Raw genomic sequence first — 11979 nt, 5'->3', positions numbered from 1 at the left:
CGGAATTTCTATGTTTTTTGGATGCTAAATAAGATATTCACTTAAAAAACATGTCAATTTGGATGAATTTTAGAGGCATATTAGCTCGATAAGTTTGAAGAATCATATTAAAGAGAAAAGGGACTATGCCCAGAAGGGCTTGATGAAATCATATATCCAATTTCAACTCCATGTACATTATGTTTAAACATTCAGCACACCGAAAAACAATGTCTCAACAGAATCCATTAACATATTCAACAACAAACTGAAAGATAAAACATGTTTCAATACCAACGAGATCAAACAAGTAAATATGATGCGACTACATCTACAATGTTGACTTTCCAATGGTTTTATTTTTTGTTTTTCAAGCAACTTCTTGGTTCCTATAATCAACAATTTTAAATTTTAAAAACATAAGAAGATAGTTCACCAAAAAAAAAAGATGAGCATCTCCATATAAGACTCACTCAAAGCTCATTTCAGCAAAGAACATACCAGTATCATAAATGTTGCAATACCAAGGCTTTTACTTTGCAATAATTCTACACATGCCTGTGTAGCAGATGTTGTTTCCACCACAATAAAGTCAAGCCCTCCACAAGCAGTGGATACAACAACATCATATTTTTTTGCAAACCAGACTAGATATTTGTTAACCTGGTATTCCTTTAATGCCGTAAAAATAATAATTATTGAATCAAATTTAGACAATATAGAAATAAAAGATCAATAACATTTTTTTTTAAGCAGACCAAAAATTGTCAACCATTGCAATAGAAATAGAAAAATCATATTTTTCTACAAACAAACATTTAGTTTGTCAATCTAGAATTCATGTAGCTGTCAAACAAGAAAGGATTCAAGAGCTAGCAATTACATGGAAGGAAATGGGGATTTGACAAAATTGATACCATATAAATACTGCAAACAAATCTGTGACCTATTGCTAAAGAGGAAATGCACCACCAAACCAAAGAGAGTGGATTTCATGTGGAATCATCCAAGGAGAACTAGGCAGATTCCCTAAAGCATCTAAGTGCATTCAGGAAATGTGCAACAAGGATGCCTCTTTAGGATGGAGGAGGAGTTGTGGCACTTGCGTACCTTGACATAGCATAAAATGCACCACTAGACTACTAATTCAAAGCACAACAATCAATACACTTTGTAGCATATGGATAATTAACAAAGTAGTTAGCAACTACAAAAAAAATTAAATATGAAGACTAGAATTCAGAATTTGACAAGCTAACCTCAACGAGTGAGACAAAAGTAGCAGCCATCATTGCAAATGCTTGTCCTGTAAATGCTTGTCTATGCACTAGATACCTCTTCCATGGAAAGTATTTCAAGAGCCTCTTTATATTATGACTTTTCAATTAAATGTTGACCTTTTTCATGAAGCATTAGTCCCATCATAACAACCATGTTCAAGGAAAAGCATCCTTTAATTCAATATGGTTCACAAGAAAAGACCTATACAAGTTTATACAATTAGGATGAAAAACATTAGTAAGGGACATTGATTGCGAGCACAACAAATTGTTCACAGAAATGGCAGTGAAACTGACATTTGTATTTGTGCCAAGTACAATTAATTATGTTATGTATCACCACATGGGTACCATATGCAAAGAAAAATTAAAAGCCATCATAAAATACTACCTTTGATCAATCTTTGAAACAGATGACATCTTTTCCCCATGCTGATTCTCGAGTTCAATGCAAGGCCAGTGATTCAATGCATCTACACACTGCTGTATCCACAATGCATACAGATACAACAAAATAAATATTAGCATATCTAGATTTGTATCGATTTCATAGAGGCAAATAACAGGGTAACTAAATCATCTAGTAATCTAGCAAAAGAAAAGTACCAACCTTTTAATTTCACAAAGGGTAAAAGTATCCTATCTAATACTATTTTCTCTTATATGACATCATTTTATTTCCATCAATTCTCTTTTCTACCATCCACAAAAAAATCTAATAACAAAAACTCAAACATGACTATTTGAACCAATTAACAAAAAAGTAATTATAGTAATAGCAAGCCAAGCTTTAACTGATACTTGGTTTATGATAAACCACTAAAACTAAAAACAATAACCATATGTAATTATTGCTTCATATCTGAACAAAATCACAAGTTGCAAAATAGAGATAGTTCTGTACACTAAAGGCATAATTATCATCAAAGCAGAACTTCCAGACTTAAGAACAATAATCTCATAAATGACTTTTCAAATTAAAATTAGTGATAAGGGCACCATAAAAATGACAAGCCAATCCTCAATTGGGAAGTGGTTTTATAATAAATAATTGGAAATATAAAAACCTTGTTGTTTTCAATAATTGTCTTATATCAGGCCAAAACCACAAATGTTGAAAAGCAGAATTGTCTGAACTCTAAAATTTGAAAGTGTATTTATTATTGAAGTAATATGTTAAAACTCAAGACACATAAATCATTGATAAGTAGGAGATATTTTCCACATCAAGTCAAATTCTAATATTGCTATCAAGATTCAATAGTGTAGTTTTTGAGTCAAACTCATTGAACCATGATTCATGCATAGTAGTTCATAAAACTCATTTCTCATGAGAATGAATGGAACACTTAGCACTCATTGCATCTAGGTAGTGCTCACAAAGGTGAAGCACCACGACTTCCTCAGAGGCTCACCCATTCCAGTACTACTCCAGCTCAAGTAGGCTTAACTATGGAGTTTCCTCCATGGTTTTAAACACTCTACTTGCAATCCCATTTGCAAAACCTACAACAAGTGTTGTGCCTTATGAACCATTCATTAGAAAGCCCCTTGAGCTCATCAATAGATAAGCCTAAGATATTTTCCACAGCAAGTCAAATTGTGATATTGCTATCAGGATTCAACTGTACATTTTTCGAGTCAAACTCATTGACCCATGAATATATAATATATGATCCAAGAAAGAGGGTGAAATTTTAAATGTAATTGATTATACATCCTTTCCTCCTACTACTAGCCCTATCTGACACTTGCTCTAAGTATGAAGCTGGGGAACTTACATATAACTTGGAAGAGATTAAGGTTTTAGAAATGAGATATGGCTATACATGTTCAATTATAAAAAGTTCATTTCTTGAAGTTCATTTCATAACATGATTGCACATGCAAATCTATTTCTTAGGAATCTTTCCTATTCCAAACAACAAAGTCAAGGGTTCTGATGCTCAAATGGAACTAAGATTATTTTTGCTGATGTTTGAATAACGAGACCTAGAAGTATTGATTTCAAAATACTATTCGATATTCATGTCACGAATAGATTCCCGAAATTGAAGTAGATGTTAGAGTAGAACTATTTTTATGTTATTACCATTAGATTATCTTCTTGTAAAACAAATTCTAGGAAGACATATTGGACAATATTTAATTTTCCTATTAATTGTGTCAATTTGTGTTAAGTTTGGGTTAACTTTTGATAAGGGATATTTCAAAGAAAAAAAAAACCACTAAGATGGTGCATTCTTTATAGACTTGTAAACTATTATACATGTTAAATAACCCTATTGTCAACCAAAATGACATTACAGTAGCTATGTTTTTCTGACTGCAGTGACCAATTTATCTTGGTGGGCTTCCTAACAATTTTCAAGCAACTAGTTGCTTGTCATATTATGATAGATATTGGTATTCATTCAATTTCAATATGATACAATATAATCCCTACCTACATACAATAGACATAATAATTCAAAAAGGGTAGAGGGCCTAAGACAATTGGCATCACATCCAACTTAGGCTTGTATTTTCCTTCTTTCTTTATAACAAGGGCACTATGCAAATACACAATCAGTGAACATCCTGATAAACCATATTTGCAAGGACTTAAATGACACTAGTTTGAATTCATTTCACCAATTAGGAAATTGAAAAAATAAAAATAAATTACATCAAATGAATATACCATCTTACCTTAGTTGGATCAATAATTCCTGTAGCCATCAAATCTTCATAATCACTTGTAGGAGTATTGTATCCATAATTAGGATTATCATTGGAAAGGACCTATAAAAAGACAAGGATAGGGTTGTCATTTTACTACCATGAAGACTAGAAAGAGCTATTTGCATCTAGTACAACATCTGGTGAAATTGAATAAGATTGTACACCTAGGCACAATGTCAATTTACTTAAATTCAACAGGCTTCATAAGGACTAGAAAGAGCTATCTGCATTTAAGGTGATGTCCATTGAAATTGAATAGGACATACCCAGGCAAAAGAGCTTAAATCAACGAGATTCTATTGAATAGCTGTGAAAGAATTGAGTTTAAATATACTTGATTCTATTCAACAATTTCTCAGGAGTTGTAATGAATTTTTCAACCACAACACTTCCATTTACTCCTACATTATTTGCAATTAGTTTCATCAGGTAGCTCAAAGCTCATTTAACAATACCTGCACCAATCTGCAGACACCAAAGAACTAACAAATTTCAGAGCTAGATGTTACAAACACATTGCAAAGCTAAGCCTTATATGACAAAGCATTATCTACATATCCATTAAGGATAATAAAGCCACTTCCATGCCAATCATACTTGCTCGTGTAGCAAACACAAAATTAAGCTACCTTATGTTCCTCATTTTCAAGTGTATCTCTAATAGCATCAACCTTTGTAGCAAGCCTCAAAAGAGCACACCCTCTACCAACAACAATGCCCTCTTCAATAGCTACTTGTTTATAGAAATTAATTAGTGAATTAATCCAATAAAATTAATATAACTTCAATTAATTTTTCATTCTACAAGAGAGGATCAAAGGATAGTAGACAAAAGAATTAGTCCTCTTTATGCCATTGGAGAATAGTAGACAAAATACTTTTTCATTCCATACACAAATGGCTTAATAGTTAATTTCTGCTAGCATAGGAATTGGCATGGGAGTTTCATGCATTCGTATCAAATGAAAAAGTTATTTACAGAGAAGACTGCCATAACTTTGTAGCATTCAAAGCATCCTCCACTCGTGACTTCTTTTCCTTCAACTCTGTCTCTGTTTGTGCTCCTACTTGTCAATCATACTTCTTATCATCCATCACCTAACTTGGCTCATGCTTATTTATTATCATAATTATATAGACACAATAAAGCCTATCTTAATGAATGATATACATTAACAAAATTTATCTATTGCTCAAAGAATTATTTAACAGTGAAACACTATAGAAGACTAGACACATTTCAATAACTTCACCTGTATAATTGCAACTCCCCCAAATAGTTTAGCAATCCTTTCATTCAATTTTTATTTCTCATAATCTTGTTCATAAACTTGGAAATAAAGAAAATATTCAATTGTCAAATACATTCTACAAGCTAGGTTGACAATAACACAATACTCTAATGAGTTATTCTTCGCCAATATATTGATATGCTCAAAAAAAGATATAGTGTTAACCATGATGAGATACTAGGTGTAGACAAAGGAGAAATAACATAAAGAATAAAACTAAAGTGCTCTAATTACAAATCATAAGATTGATAGTCCATGTTAAGGCCCAAAGAACACACACACACACACACACACACACACACACATAAAAGAAGGCATACCTCAATCATGCTCCTAATTTGATTAACTCTTCTCTCAATAGCCTCTTGAGTCATTCCATGACTAACTTATGTTGTTGAATCTTTTGTCAGCACTATCTTGGTAGCAGTTCCAAGAACCTCATTCCCAACAATGTTAAGAGCTAGCCCCACTTCATCTCTAATAACAGTGCCTGCATTAGAATACATGGTTCAGATGTTTATAGTTGTCTATATTACTGAATAACATATTAGGAGAATGAACTCTAAAATGACATAATCCTAAGCTGACAACTTACTTTTTGCACTCAATTTAAACTCATGTTCAAAATATTAAAAAGGCTACTTCATTATGGCTTATGAAAAACTGACCAACATAATTAACATTGGATAGAAAACTGCCATGATAAATGATTAAGAGACAAAAATTCAGGGTTCACTTGATAATCATACTACTAAATAATACCTCTAGTCAACATGGCAATGTCATCCAAATATTGACTTTTCCTTTCTCCAAATCTAGGAGCTTTTAAAGCAGCAATCTTTAGTATACCTCGAAGCCTGTTGACAACAAGGGTAGCTAGGGCTTCTTGCTCAATGTCTTCAACAATTACTAAGATAGAATAACCACCACAAATTGCATCTTCCAATGTGCCAATTATATCTCTTGCATTTGTTATTTTCTTATCAACCAACAAGAGCTGCAGGTTGTAAAGCAAAATAAATTCATTTCTACGTAAAGTTGCTTGATTCCTAATACATGTTCAACCACTTTCTTACAATAGCTAAATGATAAGTGCTCATTTTCAAAATAGGCTAAAAATAGCAAAAATGATTTCGATCCATATATTAGTTACCTTACAATTCTCATACTCTGCTGTCGTCTTCTCACTATCTGTCACAAAATATGGGGAAATATATCCACGATCGAATTGCATTCCCTCTACAACATATAAATTACTTTCTGCACTTTTTCCTTCTTCAAGGGTTACTATACCCTTTCTACCAACTTTACTCAAGGCCTCTACAATCATATTTCCAAGTTCATAATTGTTCCCAACACTTACTATGAAAATACAATTAAGGAAAGATCATTATTGACTAGGCATGCAACGATAAAAAAAAAAAACCATTAAAAATGGGAAAAGCATTTTACTTTGGCAAGTTTCAAGAATGGCAAAAAATAGAACTATATCCAAGAATATATCTCAAACATGAAAATACATATCTCACATACAACCATTGCAACCACTGGTAAGCAACAAGATCAAAATTATATGTAAGCCAAATCAAAAGGAATAACTAAGGAATGTTTTCTTCCAGAAATGCATAAGATAAAACATATTGGAGCACTCAAAAAGCTCGCTCTAATTTTGATGAAATTTATAACATAATTCAATAAAATTTGCAAGAAAATAAACATAGGTTTTAAATTCTAACCTTGTTCATAAATGAAGAATCTCTTCAGAAATTAACATAGATGTAAATGATCATAGGTAAAGGAAGGCATGTTCTTTTACCTTAATGCCTTTCTTGGCCTTTGGCTCTTCATCAATTTCTTCTGAGCTCTCATCCTCCTCAGAGCTACTCCCCTCAACTTTTTTTGTCGGTTGCTGCATTTTAGTGACCTAAAAATATGAAACACCACAATAATTATCAGGATTATGAAACATACAAGACTCTAAGTTTGATTCTCCCTGCTTTCAAATGCATTGCATGGGATGAATTTCAGAGACTTGCATTTATATGTTTTAGTTGCTATGCTATCTAATAGCATACATGTGTAGATGACTAGTATCAATAGGTCAGGAAATTTGGCATGCTGTAATGATAAAATATAGAACAAATGGCAGGCTATAACAATAAAATATATCCATCCCATGACAATTCATGTCAAATGGGATCAATTAAATCACATGTTAAGCTTTGAGTTGACTATATAATAATGTAGCACTCAAATCTGAAAGAAGAATCTCAGTATTGCACCAACCTACATCACAACTCCACAAATCCACTACCACTATTTCTTGAACAATACAATTATACGGACATGATTCCATGAAAGTTGTGAAACTTAATTGAATAGTATCATAAGTGTACAACCACAAGCCACAACTAAGCCAAGTAGGCATATATACCTTAGATGTCTTAGGTTTAGCATCACAGGTAAATCCCCTTCTACCCCATCCACCCTCTGGTTGCACAAATTCTTGCTAAATTTTGTTTTAGCCATAACCCAAAAAGATCAAAAGGATGATTTACAATCCACAATCTTAACAAAACTAAGATCTTGGGAGAAATAGCCCATATTATCTACGTGAATGGCAGTTTTCTTTATCATCCTTATATCCTACGTGAACCCACAACTACCTTAATAACTACAATCTAAATCAATCAAGGATGACCTCCATCAAGCACATTATAAAAATTTCTTCAGTCAAAGCCATACCTTTTGCTATATCAATGAAAAAATTTCTCCAATCATCCACCTTGATCAAATTGGTTCCATAAATAATTGTGTTCCTACATGTTATTCTTTTGAAAGCTTAGAGCACTCAAATATAGCATCTTAAACCCACACACACATCACACAGACCAATTTTGATCAATCAAGGGTAACTCTCATAATCAAACACATCAAAATTTCATCAAGAGATCTCCCATCTATTTATTCAACTCATCTTTTTCTAAGTTTCTTGACATTCACTTTAACTTGGGAGCTTAAGTTCCTTTACAAGAAACCTTGCAGAGAGTGTTGCATTAACCTTTAAACAAATATGTGTAGTGTACCCTTTACCTTCCCACTTTAATCCTTAAATTAACCAATATCCTAATTTCTAAAGAAAGAACTTATCTTCAAAGCAGTGGGTTAAGCATTTTATTGATGATAGTCTAAACATAACAAAAATTAGTCTAGATTAAACGACTTAAGTTCCGTAGCAACATGAGCATTATAGTAGAGAATCTGACATGCCTTTCCCTCAAATCTAAAAACCAATAATTATCTCATAATGGAAACATTTATGTCAACTTGGTTTGTATCTCAATTACAAGAAAACCATCAAACATTCTTTCTAATGGCAGGCTTTGATAGTATTAAGGGCATAATGAAGCACTTTGCAACAATCATAAAGGAAATCTTCTAGTTTTCCATATACCAGTTCAAACTTAGATATATCTTGTTGATCTAACAACATCCCATCATTAAAAGTTCCAGAAAGGCAAGAATATGCAAAACATTTGTAGATCAACATAAGATCCATAATATCAAAATGTACTTGTAATATGCACTTGGAGATGATGCATAGAACCTCTATCTGCAAGATTCATTCTATGAAAATTCCTACAAAAATAACAAAGTTCTAGATACAAGCAAACAATAATGTGCTACTCATCTTGCATCATATGCCTTCCCACACCAGAGATATTAATATCTTTAATTTATGAAATAGTAAATGCTGCCACTAGAATCTCTTCAAATTCTCAAGCTACCAACTAGCAGCTTGTATAATATTTCTGCACTTTGATTCTCATTCAGCCACCTCAAGCTACAAGAGCCTCTTTTCATATTAAAAAAATGCTACCTTTAAAAAATTAAGTTATGCCTCTCAGAGCTTGATTCTATTCTAGCCTATGGCAACCTCATGAACACATATCTGTATGCCATAGAGATGTGTTAAGGAGACATCATACTAAGATAACTCTGTAGTTTACTACTCAAACCCCAGTAAGCTTTCACAAACAAAAGATTAGACTTCATTGTCAGAGACTAAAATTTTACAGTAGAAAATCTGACAATTATACTTATAGTTTAATAATAGGATGAGCCACTGCCACCTAAGTATCCATCACCCATGCCATGACTCAAATATAAAGATGAGTAAGAACCTCCACCAATATGAATACAATAGGAACTAGTTAATATTGTTACAAAATTAAACAAATCAAAATAGAAAGATATCAACTTACATACATCAACACCGCTAGATGACAAATAGTCATTGCCACAAACCCCTTGAGCTTAAGGGATAAAACCCAGCCACACCAAAAAATATCTCTTTTATTAAATAGAAGAAGTTTGAGTACAATGTTTTCAACTGAATACATGATTATCACACATGAGTACAATGTTATCAAATAAATACATGAGTACCATTTGATTAAAAAGCTTATTCTAGAGCCAAACTCTTTCCTTACCTAATAGTTTGATCTTCATGTTTTCATATTTTTCCTATTCTTGGCATTATGAAGCCAATATTGTATATGCCTATAATTGTACGCATTCAGATTATTTGAAATGGTGCAGAATTGGCAACACCAAGCCAACTTTGTAAAAAGCATATAGAAGGATGGCAATACAAAGTCTCCCCATATTACTGCTTCTATTGCAACATTTGAAGGATTATATAAAGCTACTCATAAATTTAGTGTATTTCTCAGCTAGTAAACCAAACAAACCTTACTTGTGCAATAATTTTGGTGAAAACAAAGAGATTTTAAATGATAAGCCAACACTAAGCTATATTTTGCAGTAAAGTATCAACTAGGAGCTCAAGGTCAATGGAATCCTACACACTCCATTTAAGCAACTTATTAGATTGTGGAAAGGTTATAATATCATATTGCAAACTCAATAATTTGGTCCTTGAAGCATCAATTGCTCATTTATTCCATCACTGTGCAGAATATAAACTAGAAGATATTGAGAAGTGCCTCAAAAAGTATCAGATGATGGGATGATGTTTTATTTGCTTGGAACTATTAAAAAAAGAAAGAATATCTTTAAAATTATAGGTAACATCCAATAGATCAATGAGAAGCTCCATCTAGATGAGCATAAGTCCTTTTCCTTATGTTTCCAAAATAATTGCCCCTAATTTCGTTATGGACATTGATTTTCAATGTGGTCATGTGCACTGTTCCATGAAGTACTATTTCTAGGCATCTATAAGGCATATATACTACTTTATGATGGAAGATGCTTCCCTAGGTGTGTCATCTCTTACATTGTATTTCTTGGTGTGACAATGCAAAAAAGGCATTGGCATGACTAGGCTCCAAAATCTCTTAGCTCCCCTTCAGCACACCTCCACAAGCTTTCCCTTTCACACATATCACTTGATACCTCCTAGTATACTTCACTTTCCCTCCCACCCTACTATCTACATGTTTGACCATGGTCAAACACATCACAACTTCTATTTTCACATTGAGAAGATGCAACATAGGAGATGACAAAATAAAGGAATTAAGTTAGTATTTATCTTCATCAAGCAATGGGCATACACATGATAGTTTCTAAACTATAAATTGTGTTGTCTTCAATAAGAGGTTGATGTGGATTTTGTTTATGGATGCATAAAAATCATTACAGCTTCCAACAAGAGGAAAGGAGGAGCTCAAGTAGTTCATATATAGGCTTTCATAGCAAAAGTTTAGCATTAGATCCTTAGAGAGAAATATTAATTGAAAAAAAATGGTAAATGATTGAGCTTTTTAAGTAAGAATCCAAATCTAAAACCAAGATCCAACCCTGGACACAACGAAGCCAAAACAAAAGGGACCAAATGAATTTGGTGCAAAAGACAACCCTTAATTATGGCAATGAAGCCAAGGGTGTGCTGCTTTCGTGGTCAAAAGATCAATTAAAATTTTAAAAACAAAAACACATCTTCAAAATATTAATCCCCAAGAATGATTTTAGGGTTCAAATCCCCAAGTTAATATGGTAGCATCCTCCATGAATAAAGGTTGATTGCGTCATGTGATCAAAAGATAAGTACATTTCCAGCTAGTTCATTTTAGCTCTCACAAGATGATTATGTTGTTTTTCCTGTCTATTCTGAAAACCTCACATTTTAGTTCTCTAAAGGCAATTAGATTGATCCTCCTTATTCTAAACTAGTTCACTTTCTAGTTCCACTCATTGCTCTATATCATCTTCTGTTGTAATACTTTGTTTCTTGTTGAAATTATATGAATACAAGCTAGGAAAAATTACCATGTCTTCATTCTTGTAATCTAGTATTTCTTTGAAATGAGTAGCTAAGAGTTACAAGTTTCTTCACACAATTTGTTATGTTTATATTATTATTCTGCATTATTTTCTAACGAACAATACTAATCATTTGTGGATAAAAATGGGAAATACAGGTGTTGCAAGTGGATTGTTTAGTAGGATGCAATTTGTGTATGCCATTTACTGGCTATGTCATTGTAAGTCAAAAAAACAAAACCAAAGGCTTAAGACCACTTGAAATATTTTTTTATTATATGAATACTCATCAATCCATCTCTGAAACATTCCCCTCAACCCATACACAGCTTCTATGGAAAATCTCAGTGTTGTAATTTATCCTTAATTATTGTACCTTTTCACCACACATATAAAAGTCACAAAGGGAACCG

General features: G+C 32.7%; 1 pseudogene; it reads right to left on the bottom strand.

Annotated features, from left to right (window-relative positions):
- Nucleotides 1–214: 214 nt before the first annotated feature.
- Nucleotides 215–11979, bottom strand: part of LOC149573059 (ruBisCO large subunit-binding protein subunit beta, chloroplastic-like) — a 29344-nt pseudogene continuing 17579 nt past the window's right edge.

Source organism: Cupressus sempervirens, chromosome 2, assembly GCF_028749045.1.
Source record: "Cupressus sempervirens isolate cs-2001-9-10 chromosome 2, ASM2874904v1, whole genome shotgun sequence".
Classification (NCBI taxonomy): Eukaryota; Viridiplantae; Streptophyta; class Pinopsida; order Cupressales; family Cupressaceae; genus Cupressus; species Cupressus sempervirens.
Note: the sequence above shows the minus strand (reverse complement) of the source record. Positions and strands in the feature narration are given on the sequence as shown.